General features: G+C 43.0%; 5 non-coding genes across 5 annotated transcripts; all 5 read left to right on the top strand.

Annotated features, from left to right (window-relative positions):
- Positions 1–2,710: 2,710 nt before the first annotated feature.
- trnai-aau lies at positions 2,711–2,784 on the top strand. The gene has a single exon. It is a non-coding gene; the product is annotated as a tRNA-Ile (tRNA).
- Positions 2,785–7,467: 4,683 nt separating this feature from the next.
- On the top strand, positions 7,468–7,539 carry trnal-uaa. Its single transcript has one exon. It is a non-coding gene; the product is annotated as a tRNA-Leu (tRNA).
- Positions 7,540–12,032: 4,493 nt separating this feature from the next.
- On the top strand, positions 12,033–12,106 carry trnai-aau. Its single transcript has one exon. It is a non-coding gene; the product is annotated as a tRNA-Ile (tRNA).
- A 1,299-nt stretch (positions 12,107–13,405) lies between these two features.
- trnai-aau lies at positions 13,406–13,479 on the top strand. Its single transcript has one exon. It is a non-coding gene; the product is annotated as a tRNA-Ile (tRNA).
- Positions 13,480–14,293: 814 nt separating this feature from the next.
- trnai-aau lies at positions 14,294–14,367 on the top strand. Its single transcript has one exon. It is a non-coding gene; the product is annotated as a tRNA-Ile (tRNA).
- Positions 14,368–16,607: the final 2,240 nt, after the last annotated feature.

Here is a 16,607-nt window from a genome sequence, read left to right on the forward strand (position 1 = left end):
TCCGTAAAGTGAGCATTATCAAGGCCGGTTAGCTCAGTTGGTTAGAGCGTCGTGCTAATCGAAGGTCGCGGGTTCGATACCCGTACTGGCCAGGAGAATTTGTTTTTACTTTACTGTGTATGTCTACAGTGTCACATAACTCTATTGATTGGGGTCTACAATGTACATTTTAAATTAGTAGTATAACTCTCTCTCTCTGTCTTTCTCCACTCCTTACTCTTTTTTCTCTCTCTGTCTTTCTCCACTACTTACTCTGTCTTTTTCTGTCTTTCTCCACTCCTTACTCTCTCTTTCTGTCTTTCTCCACTCCTTACTCTCTCTTTCTGTCTTTCTCCACTCCTTACTCTCTCTTTCTGTCTTTCTCCACTCCTTACTCTCTCTTTCTGTCTTTCTCCACTCCTTACTCTCTCTTTCTGTCTTTCTCCACTCCTTACTCTCTCTTTCTGTCTTTCTCCACTCCTTCTCTTTCTCTCTCTTTCTGTCTTTCTGTCTTTCTCCTTACTCTCTCTTTCTGTCTTTCTCCACTCCTTACTCTCTCTTTCTCCACTCCTTCTCTCTCTGTCTTTCTCCACTCCTTACTCTCTCTTTCTGTCTCTTTCTCCACTCCTTACTCTCTCTTTCTGTCTTTCTCTCTCTCTTTCTGTCTTTCTCCACTCCTTACTCTCTCTTTCTGTCTTTCTCCACTCCTTACTCTCTCTTTCTGTCTTTCTCCACTCCTTACTCTCTCTTTCTGTCTTTCTCCACTCCTTACTCTCTCTCTTTCTCCACTCCTTTCTCTCTCTTTCTCCACTCCTCTCTCTCTGTCTTTCTCCACTCCTTACTCTCTCTTTCTGTCTTTCTCCACTCCTTACTCTCTCTTTCTGTCTTTCTCCACTCCTTACTCTCTCTTTCTGTCTGTAATCCGTAAAGTGAGCATTATCGGTTAGCTCAGTTGGTTAGAGCGTCGTGCTCTCGAAGGTCGTGGGTTCTACCCGTACTGGCCAGGAGAATTTGTTTTTACTTTACTGTGTATGTCTACAGTGTCACATAACTCTATTGATTGGGGTCTACAATGTACATTTTAAATTAGTAGTATAACTCTCTCTCTCTGTCTTTCTCCACTCCTTACTCTGTTTTTCTCTCTCTGTCTTTCTCCACTACTTACTCTGTCTTTCTCCACTCCTTACTCTCTCTTTCTGTCTTTCTCCACTCCTTACTCTCTCTTTCTGTCTTTCTCCACTCCTTACTCTCTCTTTCTGTCTTTCTCCACTCCTTACTCTCTCTTTCTGTCTTTCTCCACTCCTTACTCTCTCTTTCTGTCTTTCTCCACTCCTTACTCTCTCTTTCTGTCTTTCTCCACTCCTTACTCTCTCTTTCTGTCTTTCTCCACTCCTTACTCTCTCTTTCTGTCTTTCTCCACTCCTTACTCTCTCTTTCTGTCTTTCTCCACTCCTTACTCTCTCTTCTGTCTTTCTCCACTCTTACTCTCTCTTTCTGTCTTTCTCCTTCTCTCTCTCTCTTTCTCTCCTTCTCTCTTTCTCCACTCCTTACTCTCTCTTTCTGTCTTTCTCCACTCCTTACTCTCTCTTTCTGTCTTTCTCCACTCCTTACTCTCTCTTTCTGTCTTTCTCCACTCCTTACTCTCTCTTTCTGTCTTTCCACTCCTTACTCTCTTTCTCTCTCTTTCTGTCTTTCTCCACTCCTTACTCTCTCTTTCTGTCTTTCTCCACTCCTTACTCTCTCTTTCTGTCTTTCTCCACTCCTTACTCTCTCTCTTCTTTCTCTTACTCTCTCTTTCTCCACTCCTTACTCTGTCTTTCTCCACTCCTTACTCTCTCTTTCTGTCTTTCTCCACTCCTTACTCTCTCTTTCTGTCTTTCTCCACTCCTTACTCTCTCTCTCTGTCTTTCTCCACTCCTTACTCTCTCTTTCTGTCTTTCTCCACTCCTTACTCTCTCTTTCTGTCTGTAATCCGTAAAGTGAGCATTATCAAGGCCGGTTAGCTCAGTTGGTTAGAGCGTCGTGCTCTTCGAAGGTCGGGTTCGATACCCGTACTGGCCAGGAGAATTTGTTTTTACTTTACTGTGTATGTCTACAGTGTCACATAACTCTATTGATTGGGGTCTACAATGTACATTTTAAATTAGTAGTATAACTCTCTCTCTCTGTCTTTCTCCACTCCTTACTCTCTTTTTCTCTCTCTGTCTTTCTCCACTACTTACTCTGTCTTTCTCCACTCCTTCTCTCTCTTCTGTCTTTCTCCACTCCTTACTCTCTCTTTCTGTCTTTCTCCACTCCTTACTCTCTCTTTCTGTCTTTCTCCACTCCTTACTCTCTCTTTCTGTCTTTCTCCACTCCTTACTCTCTCTTTCTGTCTTTCTCCACTCCTTACTCTCTCTGTCTTTCTCCACTCCTTCTCTCTCTCTCTCTTTCTCCACTCCTTACTCTCTCTTTCTGTCTTTCTCCACTCCTTACTCTCTCTTTCTGTCTTTCTCCACTCCTTACTCTCTCTTTCCTCTCTCTGTCTTTCTCCACTCCTTACTCTCTCTCTTTCTCCACTCCTTACTCTCTCTTTCTGTTTCTCCACTCCTTACTCTCTCTTCTGTCTTTCTCCACTCCTTACTCTCTCTTCTGTCTTTCTGTCTTTCTCCACTCCTTACTCTCTCTTTCTGTCTTTCTCCACTCCTTACTCTCTCTTTCTGTCTGTAATCCGTAAAGTGAGCATTATCAAGGCCGGTTAGCTCAGTTGGTTAGAGCGTCGTGCTAATAACGCGAAGGTCGCGGGTTCGATACCCGTACTGGCCAGGAGAATTTGTTTTTACTTTACTGTGTATGTCTACAGTGTCACATAACTCTATTGATTGGGGTCTACAATGTACATTTTAAATTAGTAGTATAACTCTCTCTCTCTGTCTTTCTCCACTCCTTACTCTGTTTTTCTCTCTCTGTCTTTCTCCACTACTTACTCTGTCTTTCTCCACTCTTCTCTCACTCTTTTACTCTCTCTTTCTGTCTTTCTCCACTCCTTACTCTCTCTTTCTGTCTTTCTCCACTCCTTACTCTCTCTTTCTGTCTTTCTCCACTCCTTACTCTCTCTTTCTGTCTTTCTCCACTCCTTACTCTCTGTCTTTTACTCTCTCTTTCTTTCTCCCACTCTTCTCTGTCTTTCTCCACTCCTTACTCTCTCTTTCTGTCTTTCTCCACTCCTTACTCTCTCTTTCTGTCTTTCTCCACTTACTCTCTTTCTGTCTTTCTCCACTCCTTACTCTCTCTTTCTGTCTTTCTCCACTCCTTACTCTCTCTTTCTGTCTTTCTCCACTCCTTACTCTCTCTTTCTGTCTTTCTCCACTCCTTACTCTCTCTTTCTGTCTTTCTCCACTCCTTACTCTCTCTTTCTGTCTTTCTCCACTCCTTATCTCTCTCTTTCTGTCTTTCTCCACTCCTTACTCTCTCTTTCTGTCTTTCTCCACTCCTTACTCTCTCTTTCTGTCTTTCTCCACTCCTTACTCTCTCTTTCTGTCTTTCTCCACTCCTTACTCTCTTGTCTTTCTCCACTCCTTACTCTCTCTTTCTCCACTCTTCTCCACTCTCTCTTTCTGTCTTTCTCCACTCCTTACTCTCTCTTTCTGTCTTTCTCCACTCCTTACTCTCTCTTTCTGTCTTTCTCCACTCCTTACTCTCTCTTTCTGTCTTTTCTCTCTTCTCTCTCTTTCTCCACTCCTTCTCTCTTTCTCCACTCCTTACTCTCTCTTTCTGTCTTTCTCCACTCCTTACTCTCTCTTTCTGTCTTTCTCCACTCCTTACTCTCTCTTTCTGTCTTTCTCCACTCCTTACTCTCTCTTTCTGTCTTTCTCCACTCCTTACTCTCTTTCTCTCCTTGTCTCTGTCTTTCTCCACTCCTTACTCTCTCTTTCTGTCTTTCTCCACTCCTTACTCTCTCTTTCTGTCTTTCTCCACTCCTTACTCTCTCTTTCTCACTCCTTACTCTCTCTCTTTCTCCACTCCTTACTCTCTCTCTGTCTTTCTCCACTCCTTACTCTCTCTTTCTGTCTTTCTCCACTCCTTACTCTCTCTTTCTGTCTTTCTCCACTCCTTACTCTCTCTTTCTGTCTTTCTCCACTCCTTACTCTCTCTTTCTGTCTTTCTCCACTCCTTACTCTCTCTTTCTGTCTGTAATCCGTAAAGTGAGCATTATCAAGGCCGGTTAGCTCAGTTGGTTAGAGCGTCGTGCTAATTCGAAGGTCGCGGGTTCGATACCCGTACTGGCCAGGAGAATTTGTTTTTACTTTACTGTGTATGTCTACAGTGTCACATAACTCTATTGATTGGGGTCTACAATGTACATTTTAAATTAGTAGTATAACTCTCTCTCTCTGTCTTTCTCCACTCCTTACTCTTTTTTCTCTCTCTGTCTTTCTCCACTCTTACTCTGTCTTTCTCCTCTCCTTACTCTCTCTCTCTGTCTTTCTCCACTCCTTACTCTCTCTTTCTGTCTTTCTCCACTCCTTACTCTCTCTTTCTGTCTTTCTCCACTCCTTACTCTCTCTTTCTGTCTTTCTCCACTCCTTACTCTCTCTCTTTCTGTCTTTCCCCACTCCTTACTCTCTCTTTCTCCACTCCTTACTCTCTCTTTCTCCACTCCTTACTCTCTCTCTTTCTGTCTTTCTCCACTCCTTACTCTCTCTTTCTGTCTTTCTCCACTCTTACTCTCTCTCTCTCTTTCTTCTTTCTCTCCTTCTCTGTCTTTCTCCACTCCTTACTCTCTCTTTCTGTCTTTCTCCACTCCTTACTCTCTTTCTCTCTTACTCTCTCTTTCTGTCTTTCTCCACTCCTTACTCTCTCTTTCTGTCTTTCTCCACTCCTTACTCTCTCTTTCTGTCTTTCTCCACTCCTTACTCTCTCTTTCTGTCTTTCTCTCCTTACTCTCTCTCTGTCTTTCTCCACTCCTTCTCTCTCTTTCTGTCTTTCTCCACTCCTTACTCTCTCTTTCTGTCTTTCTCCACTCCTTACTCTCTCTCTTTCTGTCTTTCTCCACTCCTACTCTCTTTCTGTCTTTCTCCACTCCTTACTCTCTCTTTCTCCACTCCTACTCTCTCTCTTTCTCCACTCCTTACTCTCTCTTTCTGTCTTTCTCCACTCCTTACTCTCTCTTTATGTCTTTCTCCACTCCTTACTCTCTCTCTCTGTCTTTCTCCACTCCTTACTCTCTTTCTGTCTTTCTCCACTCCTTACTCTCTCTTTCTGTCTGTAATCCGTAAACTGAGCATTATCAAGGCCGGTTAGCTCAGTTGGTTAGCGTCGTGCTAATCGCGAAGGTCGGGGTTCGATACCCGTACTGGCCAGGAGAATTTGTTTTTACTTTACTGTGTATGTCTACAGTGTCACATAACTCTATTGATTGGGGTCTACAATGTACATTTTAAATTAGTAGTATAACTCTCTCTCTCTGTCTTTCTCCCTCCTTACTCCTCTCTGTCTTTCTCCACTCTTCTCTGTCTTTCTCCACTCCTTACTCTCTCTTTCTCCTTCTCCACTCTTACTCTCTCTTTCTGTCTTTCTCCACTCCTTCTCTCTTTCTGTCTTTCTCCACTCCTTACTCTCTCTTTCTGTCTTTCTCCACTCCTTACTCTCTCTTTCTGTCTTTCCACTCCTTACTCTCTTTTTCTCCACTCCTTACTCTTTCTCTCTTTCTCCACTCCTTACTCTCTCTTTTGTCTTTCTCCACTCCTTACTCTCTTCTCTCTTTCTGTCTTTCTCCACTCTTACTCTTCTTTCTCCACTCCTTACTCTCTCTTTCTGTCTTTCTCCACTCCTTACTCTCTCTTTCTGTCTTTCTCCACTCCTTACTCTCTCTTTCTGTCTTTCTCCACTCCTTACTCTCTCTTTCTGTCTTTCTCCACTCCTTACTCTCTCTTTCTGTCTTTCTCCACTCATTACTCTCTCTTTCTGTCTTTCTCCACTCCTTACTCTCTCTTTCTGTCTTTCTCCACTCCTTACTCTCTCTTTCTGTCTTTCTCCACTCCTTCTCTCTCTTTCTGTCTTTCTCCACTCCTTACTCTCTCTTTCTGTCTTTCTCCACTCCTTCTCTCTCTCTCTGTCTTTCTCCACTCCTTACTCTCTCTTTCTCACTCCATACTCTCTCTTTCTCCACTCCTTACTCTCTTTCTCCACTCCTTACTCTCTCTTTCTGTCTTTCTCCACTCCTTACTCTCTCTTTCTGTCTTTCTCCTTACTCCTTCTCTCTTTCTTCTGTCTTTCTCCACTCCTTACTCTCTCTTTCTGTCTTTCTCCACTCCTTACTCTCTCTTTCTGTTTTTCTAATCCGTAAAGTGAGCATTATCAAGGCCGGTTAGCTCAGTTGGTTAGAGCGTCGTGCTAATTCGAAGGTCTGGGTTCGATACCCGTACTGGCCAGGAGAATTTGTTTTTACTTTACTGTGTATGTCTACAGTGTCACATAACTCTATTGATTGGGGTCTACAATGTACATTTTAAATTAGTAGTATAACTCTCTCTCTCTGTCTTTCTCCACTCCTTACTCTTTTTTCTTCTCTGTCTTTCTCCACTACTTACTCTCTCTTTCTGTCTTCTCCACTCTCTCTCTCTCTGTCTTTCTCCACTCCTTACTCTTTCTGTCTCTCTCCACTTTCTGTCTTTCTCACTCTTACTCTCTCTTTCTGTCTTTCTCCACTCCTTACTCTCTCTTTCTGTCTTTCTCCACTCCTTACTCTCTCTTTCTGTCTTTCTCCACTCCTTCTCTGTCTTTCTCCACTCCTTACTCTCTCTTTCTGTCTTTCTCCACTCCTTACTCTCTTCTGTCTTTCTCCACATTTCTTACTTCTCTTTCTGTTTTTCCACTCTTCTCTCTTTCTGTCTTTCTGTCCTTACTCTCTCTTTCTGTCTTTCTCCACTCCTTACTCTCTCTTTCTGTCTTTCTCCACTCTTTCTCTCTCTCTCTGTCTTTCTCCACTCCTTACTCTCTCTTTCTGTCTTTCTCCACTCCTTACTCTCTCTTTCTGTCTTTCTCCACTCATTAATCTCTCTTTCTGTCTTTCTCCACTCCTTACTCTCTCTTTCTGTCTTTCTCCACTCCTTACTCTCTCTTTCTGTCTTTCTCCACTCCTTACTCTCTCTTTCTGTCTTTCTCCACTCCTTACTCTCTCTCTTTCTGTCTTTCTCCACTCCTTACTCTCTCTTTCTGTCTTTCTCTCCTCTCTCTGTCTTTCTCCACTCCTACTCTCTTTCTGTCTTTCTCCACTCCTTACTCTCTCTTTCTCCACTCTACTCTCTCTTTCTCCACTCCTTACTCTGTCTTTCTCCACTCCTTACTCTCTCTTTCTGTCTTCTCCACTCCTTACTCTCTCTTTATGTCTTTCTCCACTCCTTACTCTCTCTCTCTGTCTTTCTCCACTCCTTACTCTCTCTTTCTGTCTTTCTCCACTCCTTACTCTCTCTTTCTGTCTGTAATCCGTAAAGTGAGCATTATCAAGGCCGGTTAGCTCAGTTGGTTAGAGCGTCGTGCTAATAACGAAGGTCGCGGGTTCGATACCCGTACTGGCCAGGAGAATTTGTTTTTACTTTACTGTGTATGTCTACAGTGTCACATAACTCTATTGATTGGGGTCTACAATGTACATTTTAAATTAGTAGTATAACTCTCTCTCTCTGTCTTTCTCCACTCCTTACTCTTTTTCTCTCTCTGTCTTTCTTCTCCTTACTCTGTCTCTTCTCCACTCTTCTCTCTCTCTCTTTCTGTCTTTCTCCACTCTTACTCTCTCTTTCTGTCTTTCTCCACTCCTTACTCTCTCTTTCTGTCTTTCTCCACTCCTTACTCTCTCTTTCTGTCTTTCTCCACTCCTTACTCTCTCTTTCTGTCTTTCTCCACTCCTTACTCTCTCTTTCTGTCTTTCTCCACTCCTTACTCTCTCTTTCTGTCTTTCTCCACTCCTTACTCTCTCTTTCTGTCTTTCTCCACTCCTTACTCTCTCTTTCTCCACTCCTTACTCTCTCTTTCTCCACTCCTTTACTCTCTCTTTCTGTCTTTCTCCACTCCTTACTCTCTCTTTCTGTCTTTCTCTTCTTACTCTCTCTCTGTCTTTCTCCACTCCTTACTCTCTCTCTGTCTTTCTCCACTCCTTACTCTCTCTTTCTGTCTTTCTCCACTCCTTACTCTCTCTCTTTCTGTCTTTCTTTCTCACTACTCTTCTCTCTCTTTCTCCACTCCTTGTCTTTCTCTTTCTCCTTACTCTCTCTTTCTGTCTTTCTCCACTCCTTACTCTCTCTTTCTGTCTTTCTCCACTCCTTACTCTCTCTTTCTGTCTTTCTCCACTCCTTACTCTCTCTTTCTGTCTGTAATCCGTAAAGTGAGCATTATCAAGGCCGGTTAGCTCAGTTGGTTAGAGCGTCGTGCTCGAAGGTCGTGGGTTCGATACCCGTACTGGCCAGGAGAATTTGTTTTTACTTTACTGTGTATGTCTACAGTGTCACATAACTCTATTGATTGGGGTCTACAATGTACATTTTAAATTAGTAGTATAACTCTCTCTCTCTGTCTTTCTCCACTCCTTACTCTCTTTTTCTCTCTCTGTCTTTCTCCACTACTTACTCTGTCTTTCTCCACTCCTTACTCTCTCTCTCTGTCTTTCTCCACTCCTTACTCTCTCTTTCTGTCTTTCTCCACTCCTACTCTCTCTCTTTCTGTCTTTCTCCTTACTCTTTCTGTCTTTTACTCTCTCTTTCTGTCTTTCTCCACTCCTTACTCTCTCTTTCTGTCTTTCTCCACTCCTTACTCTCTCTTTCTCTCTTTCTCTCTTTCTCTCCACTCTCTCTCTGTCTTTCTCCACTCCTTACTCTCTCTTTCTGTCTTTCTCCACTCCTTACTCTCTCTCTTCTCCTTCTGTCTTTCTCCACTCCTTACTCTTTCTCCACTCCTTACTCTCTTCTGTCTTTCTCCACTCCTTACTCTCTCTTTCTGTCTTTCTCCACTCCTTACTCTCTCTTTCTGTCTTTCTCCACTCCTTACTCTCTCTTTCTGTCTTTCTCCACTCCTTACTCTCTCTTTCTCCACTCCTTACTCTCTCTTAACTCTGTCTTTCTCCACTCCTTACTCTCTCTTTCTGTCTTTCTCCACTCCTTACTCTCTCTTTCTGTCTTTCTCCACTCCTTACTCTCTCTTTCTGTCTTTCTCCCTTACTCTCTCTTTCTGTCTTTCTCCACTCCACTCCTTACTCTCTCTCTTTCTGTCTTTCTCCACTCCTTACTCTCTCTTTCTGTCTTTCTCCACTCCTTACTCTCTTTCTGTCTTTCTCCACTCCTTACTCTCTCTTTCTGTCTTTCTCCACTCCTTACTCTCTCTTTCTGTCTTTCTCCACTCCTTACTCTCTCTTTCTGTCTTTCTCCACTCCTTACTCTCTCTCTGTCTTTCTCCACTCCTTACTCTTTCTGTCTTTCTCCACTCTTACTCTCTGTCTTTCTCTCTCCTTACTCTCTCTTTCTGTTTCTCCACTCCTTACTCTCTCTTTCTGTCTTTCTCCACTCCTTACTCTCTCTTTCTGTCTTTCTCCACTCCTTACTCTCTCTTTCTGTCTTTCTCCACTCCTTACTCTCTCTTTCTGTCTTTCTCCACTCCTTACTCTCTCTTTCTGTCTTTCTCCACTCCTTACTCTCTCTTTCTCTCCTTCTGTCTTTCTCCACTCCTTACTTTCTCTCTCTGTCTTTCTCCATCCTTACTCTCTCTTTCTGTCTTTCTCCACTCCTGTCTCTCTCTTTCTGTCTTTCTCCACTCCTTACTCTCTCTTTCTCTGTCTTTCTCCACTCCTTACTCTCTCTTTCTGTCTTTCTCCACTCCTTACTCTCTCTTTCTGTCTTTCTCCACTCCTTACTCTCTCTTTCTGTCTTTCTCCACTCCTTACTCTCTTTCTTTTCCACTCCTTACTCTCTCTTTCTGTCTGTTTCTCCACTCCTTACTCTCTCTTTCTGTCTTTCTCCACTCCTTACTCTCTCTTTCTGTCTTTCTCCACTCCTTACTCTCTTTCTGTCTTTCTCCACTCCTTACTCTCTCTTTCTGTCTTTCTCCACTCCTTACTCTCTCTTTCTGTCTTTCTCCACTCCTTACTCTCTTTCTGTTTCTCCACTCCTTACTCTCTCTCTTCTGTCTTTCTCCACTCCTTTTCTCTCTCTTTCTCTCTTCTTTCTCCACTCCTTACTCTCTCTTTCTGTCTTTCTGTCTTTCTCCACTCCTTACTCTCTCTTTCTGTCTTTCTCCACTCCTTACTCTCTCTTTCTGTCTTTCTCTCCTTACTCTCTCTCTTTCTCCACTCCTTACTCTCTCTTTCTGTCTTTCTCCACTCCTTACTCTCTCTTTCTGTCTTTCTCCACTCCTTACTCTCTCTTTCTGTCTTTCTCCACTCCTTACTCTCTCTTTCTGTCTTTCTCCAGTCCTTACTCTCTCTTTCTGTCTTTCTCCACTCCTTACTCTCTCTTTCTGTCTTTCTCCACTCCTTACTCTCTCTTTCTGTCTTTCTCCACTCCTTACTCTCTCTTTCTGTCTTTCTCCACTCCTTACTCTCTCTTTCTGTCTTTCTCCACTCCTTACTCTCTCTTTCTGTCTTTCTCCACTCCTTACTCTCTCTTCTCTGTCTTTCTCCACTCCTTACTCTCTCTCTCTGTCTTTCTCCACTCCTTACTCTCTCTTTCTGTCTTTCTCCACTCCTTACTCTCTCTTTCTGTCTTTCTCCACTCATTAATCTCTCTCTGTCTTTCTCCACTCCTTACTCTCTCTTTCTGTCTTTCTCCACTCCTTACTCTCTCTTTCTGTCTTTCTCCACTCCTTACTCTCTCTTTCTGTCTTTCTCCACTCCTTACTCTCTCTCTGTCTTTCTCCACTCCTTACTCTCTCTTCTGTCTTTCTCCACTCCTTACTCTCTCTTTCTCCACTCCTTACTCTGTCTTTCTCCACTCCTTACTCTCTCTTTCTGTCTTTCTCCACTCCTTACTCTCTCTTTCTGTCTTTCTCCACTCCTTACTCTCTCTTTCTGTCTTTCTCCACTCCTTACTCTCTCTTTCTGTCTTTCTCCACTCCTTACTCTCTCTTTCTGTCTTTCTCCACTCCTTACTCTCTCTTTCTGTCTTTCTCCACTCCTTACTCTCTCTCTCTGTCTTTCTCCACTCCTTACTCTCTCTTTCTCCACTTTCTCTTTCTGTCTTTCTCCACTCTCTCTTTCTGTCTTTCTCCACTCCTTACTCTCTCTTCTGTCTTTCTCCACTCCTTACTCTCTCTTCTTTCTCACTCTTTTCTCACTGTCTTTCTCCACTTACTTCTCTCTGTCTTTCTCCACTCCTTACTCTCTCTTTCTGTTTCTCCACTCCTTACTCTCTCTTTCTGTCTTTCTCCACTCCTTACTCTCTCTTTCTGTCTTTCTCCACTCCTTACTCTCTCTTTCTGTCTTTCTCCACTCCTTACTCTCTCTTTCTGTCTTTCTCCTCTCTTCACTCTTTCTCCTTACTCAGGAGATTTTGTTTTTCTTTACTGTGTATGTCTCAGTGTCACTAACTCTATTGATTGGGGTCTCCACTAGTAGTTAACTCTCTTCTCTGTCTTTCTCCACTCCTTACTCTCTTTTCTGTCTCTCTCCACTCTCTCTTTCTGTCTTTCTCCACTCCTTACTCTCTCTTTCTGTCTTTCTCCACTCCTTACTCTCTCTTTCTGTCTTTCTCCACTCCTTACTCTCTTTTCTCTCCTCCTTACTCTGTCTTTCTCCACTCCTTACTCTCTCTTTCTGTCTTTCTCCACTCCTTTCTCTCTCTCTCTGTCTTTCTCCACTCCTTACTCTCTCTTTCTCTCACTCCTTACTCTCTCTTTCTCCACTCCTTACTCTCTTTCTCCACTCCTTACTCTCTCTTTCTGTCTTTCTCCACTCCTTACTCTCTCTTTATGTCTTTCTCCACTCCTTACTCTCTCTCTCTGTCTTTCTCCACTCCTTACTCTCTCTTTCTGTCTTTCTCCACTCCTTACTCTCTCTTTCTGTCTGTAATCCGTAAAGTGAGCATTATCAAGGCCGGTTAGCTCAGTTGGTTAGAGCGTCGTGCTAATAACGCGAAGGTCGCGGGTTCGATACCCGTACTGGCCAGGAGAATTTGTTTTTACTTTACTGTGTATGTCTACAGTGTCACATAACTCTATTGATTGGGGTCTACAATGTACATTTTAAATTAGTAGTATAACTCTCTCTCTCTGTCTTTCTCCACTCCTTACTCTGTTTTTCTCTCTCTGTCTTTCTCCACTACTTACTCTGTCTTTCTCTTTCTCCTTACTCTCTCTCTCTCTGTCTTTCTCCACTCCTTACTCTCTCTTTCTGTCTTTCTCCTGTCTCCTTACTCTCTCTTTCTGTCTTTCTCCACTCCTTACTCTCTCTTTCTGTCTTTCTCCACTCCTTACTCTCTCTTTCTGTCTTTCTCCACTCCTTACTCTCTCTTTTTCTTTCCACTCCTTACTCTCTCTTTCTCCACTCCTTACTCTCTCTTTCTGTCTTTCTCCACTCCTTACTCTCTCTTTCTGTCTTTCTCCACTCCTTACTCTCTCTTTCTGTCTTTCTCCACTCCTTACTCTCTCTTTCTGTCTTTCTCCACTCCTTACTCTCTCTCTGTCTTTCTCCACTCCTTACTCTCTCTTTCTGTCTTTCTCCACTCCTTACTCTCTCTTTCTGTCTTTCTCCTTACTCTCCTGTCTTTTACTCTCTCTCTTTCTCCACTCCTTACTCTCTTTTCCTTACTACTCTCTCCTTGTCTCTCTTCTTTCTGTCTTTCTCCACTCCTTACTCTTATTCATGTCTTTCTCCACTCCTTACTCTCTTTTCTGTTTTCTCTCTCCTTCTCTCTCTCTGTCTTTCTCCAGTCCTTACTCTCTCTTTCTGTCTTTCTCCACTCCTTACTCTCTCTTTCTGTCTTTCTCCACTCCTTACTCTCTCTCTGTCTTTCTTCTCCTTACTCTCTCTTTCTGTCTTTCTCCACTCCTTACTCTCTCTCTGTCTTTCTCCACTCCTTACTCTCTCTTTCTGTCTTTCTCCACTCCTTACTCTCTCTTTCTGTCTTTCTCCACTCCTTACTCTCTCTCTCTGTCTTTCTCCACTCCTTACTCTCTCTCTGTCTTTCTTCTGTCTTTCTCCACTCCTTACTCTCTCTTTCTGTCTTTCTCCACTCCTTACTCTCTCTCTTCCTCACTTCTCTCTCTCTTCTTTCTCTCCTTACTCTCTACTCTGTCTTTCTCCACTCCTTACTCTCTCTTTCTGTCTATCTCCACTCCTTACTCTCTCTTTATGTCTTTCTCCACTCCTTACTCTCTCTCTCTGTCTTTCTCCACTCCTTACTCTCTCTTTCTCCACTCCTTACTCTCTCTTTCTGTCTGTAATCCGTAAAGTGGGCATTATCAAGGCCGGTTAGCTCAGTTGGTTAGAGCGTCGTGCTAATAACGCGAAGGTCGCGGGTTCGATACCCGTACTGGCCAGGAGAATTTCTTTTTACTTTACTGTGTATGTCTACAGTGTCACATAACTCTATTGATTGGGGTCTACAATGTACATTTTAAATTAGTAGTATAACTCTCTCTCTCTGTCTTTCTCCACTCCTTACTCTGTTTTTCTCTCTCTGTCTTTCTCCACTACTTCTCTCTTTCTCTTTCTCCTTACTCTCTCTCTCTGTCTTTCTCCACTCCTTACTCTCTCTTTCTGTCTTTCTCCACTCCTTACTCTCTCTTTCTGTCTTTCTCCACTCCTTACTCTCTCTTTCTGTCTTTCTCCACTCCTTACTCTCTCTTTCTGTCTTTCTCCACTCCTTCTCTCTGTCTTTCTCCACTCCTTACTCTCTGTCTTTCTCCACTCCTTACTCTCTCTTTCTGTCTTTCTCCACTCCTTACTCTCTCTTTCTGTCTTTCTCCACTCCTTACTCTCTCTTTCTGTCTTTCTCCACTCCTTACTCTCTCTTTCTGTCTTTCTCCACTCCTTACTCTCTCTTTCTGTCTTTCTCCACTCCTTACTCTCTCTTTCTGTCTTTCTCCACTCCTTACTCTCTCTCTCTGTCTTCCACTCTCTCACTTTCTCCACTCTCTCTTTCTGTCTTTCTCCACTCCTTACTCTCTCTTTCTGTCTTTCTCCACTCCTTACTCTCTCTTTCTGTCTTTCTCCACTCTTACTCTCTCTTTCTGTCTTTCTCCACTCCTTACTCTCTCTCTCTGTCTTTCTCCACTCCTTACTCTCTCTTTCTGTCTTTCTCCACTCCTTACTCTCTCTTTCTGTCGTAATCCGTAAAGTGAGCATTATCAAGGCCGGTTAGCTCAGTTGGTTAGAGCGTCGTGCTAATAACGCGAAGGTCGCGGGTTCGATACCCGTACTGGCCAGGAGAATTTGTTTTTACTTTACTGTGTATGTCTACAGTGTCACATAACTCTATTGATTGGGGTCTACAATGTACATTTTAAATTAGTAGTATAACTCTCTCTCTCTGTCTTTCTCCACTCCTTACTCTTTTTTCTCTCTCTGTCTTTCTCCACTACTTACTCTGTCTTTCTCTCTCCTTCTCTCTCTCTCTGTCTTTCTCCACTCCTTACTCTCTCTTTCTGTCTTTCTCCACTCCTTACTCTCTCTTTCTGTCTTTCTCCACTCCTTACTCTCTCTTTCTGTCTTTCTCTGTCTTTCTCCTTACTCTTTCTGTCTTTCTTTCTCCTTACTCTTTTTCTCCACTCTTTCTCTCTCTGTCTTTCTCCACTCCTTACTCTCTCTTTCTGTCTTTCTCCACTCCTCTCTTACTCTCTCTTTCTGTCTTTCTCCACTCCTTACTCTCTCTTTCTCTGTCTTTCTCCACTCCTTACTCTCTTTTCTGTCTTTCTCCACTCCTTACTCTCTCTTTCTGTCTTTCTCCACTCCTTACTCTCTCTTTCTGTCTTTCTCCACTCCTTACTCTCTCTTTCTGTCTTTCTCCACTCCTTACTCTCTCTTTCTGTCTTTCTCCACTCCTTACTCTCTCTTTCTGTCTTTCTCCCTCTCTCTTTCTGTCTTTCTCCACTCTTACTCTCTCTTCTTTCTCCACTCCTTACTCTCTCTTTCTGTCTTTCTCCACTCCTTACTCTCTCTTTCTGTCTTTCTCCACTCCTTACTCTCTCTTTCTGTCTTTCTGAGCATTATCAACGGTTAGCTCAGTTGGTTAGCTCGTGCTAATCTTTCTACCCGTACTGGCCAGGAGAATTTGTTTTTACTTTCTGTGTATGTCTACAGTGTCACATAACTCTCTATTGATTGGGGTCTACAATGTACTAGTATAACTCTCTCTCTCTGTCTTTCTCCACTCCTTACTCTCTCTTTCTGTCTTTCTCCACTCTTTCTCTCTCTTCTCTGTCTTTCTCCACTCCTTACTCTCTCTTCCACTCTACTCTTTTCTCCACTCTTACTCTGTCTTTCTCCACTCCTTACTCTCTCTCTGTCTTTCTCCACTCCTTACTCTCTCTTTCTGTCTTTCTCCACTCCTTACTCTCTCTCTGTCTTTCTCCACTCCTCTCTCTTTCTGTCTTTCTCCACTCCTTACTCTCTCTTTCTGTCTTTCTCCACTCCTTACTTTCTGTCTTTCTCTTTCTGTCTTTCTCCACTCCTTACTCTCTCTTTCTGTCTTTCTCCACTCCTTACTCTCTCTCTCTGTCTTTCTCCACTCCTTACTCTCTCTTTCTCTCCTTACTCTCTCTTTCTGTCTTTCTCCACTCCTTACTCTCTCTCTCTGTCTTTCTCCACTCCTTTTCTCTTTCCTCACTCTCTCTCTCTCTTTCTCCACTCCTTACTCTTTCTCCACTCCTTACTCTCTCTTTCTGTCTTTCTCCACTCCTTACTCTCTCTTTATGTCTTTCTCCACTCCTTACTCTCTCTCTCTGTCTTTCTCCACTCCTTACTCTCTCTTTCTGTCTTTCTCCACTCCTTACTCTCTCTTTCTGTCTGTAATCCGTAAAGTGAGCATTATCAAGGCCGGTTAGCTCAGTTGGTTAGAGCGTCGTGCTAATTTCGAAGGTCGGGTTCGATACCCGTACTGGCCAGGAGAATTTGTTTTTACTTTACTGTGTATGTCTACAGTGTCACATAACTCTATTGATTGGGGTCTACAATGTACATTTTAAATTAGTAGTATAACTCTCTCTCTCTGTCTTTCTCCACTCCTTACTCTCTCTTTTGTCTTTCTCTCTCTCTGTCTTTCTCCACTACTTACTCTGTCTTTCTCCACTCCTTACTCTCTCTTTCTGTCTTTCTCCACTCCTTACTCTCTCTTTCTGTCTTTCTCCACTCCTTACTCTCTCTTTCTGTCTTTCTCCACTCCTTACTCTCTCTCTCCTTACTCTCTGTCTTTCTCCACTCTTTCTCCACTCCTTACTCTCTCTTTCTGTCTTTCTCCACTCCTTACTCTCTCTTTCTGTCTTTCTCCACTCCTTACTCTCTCTTTCTGTCTTTCTCCACTCCTTACTCTCTTTTCTCTCCTTACTCTCTCTTTCTCCACTCCTTACTCTCTCTTTCTGTCTTTCTCCACTCCTTACTCTCTCTTTCTGTCTTTCTCCACTCCTTACTCTCTCTTTCTGTCTTTCTCCACTCCTTACTCTCTCTTTCT

The sequence above is a fragment of the Oncorhynchus gorbuscha genome, unplaced genomic scaffold (genome assembly GCF_021184085.1).
Source record: "Oncorhynchus gorbuscha isolate QuinsamMale2020 ecotype Even-year unplaced genomic scaffold, OgorEven_v1.0 Un_scaffold_762, whole genome shotgun sequence".
In the NCBI taxonomy this organism is placed as follows: domain Eukaryota; kingdom Metazoa; phylum Chordata; class Actinopteri; order Salmoniformes; family Salmonidae; genus Oncorhynchus; species Oncorhynchus gorbuscha.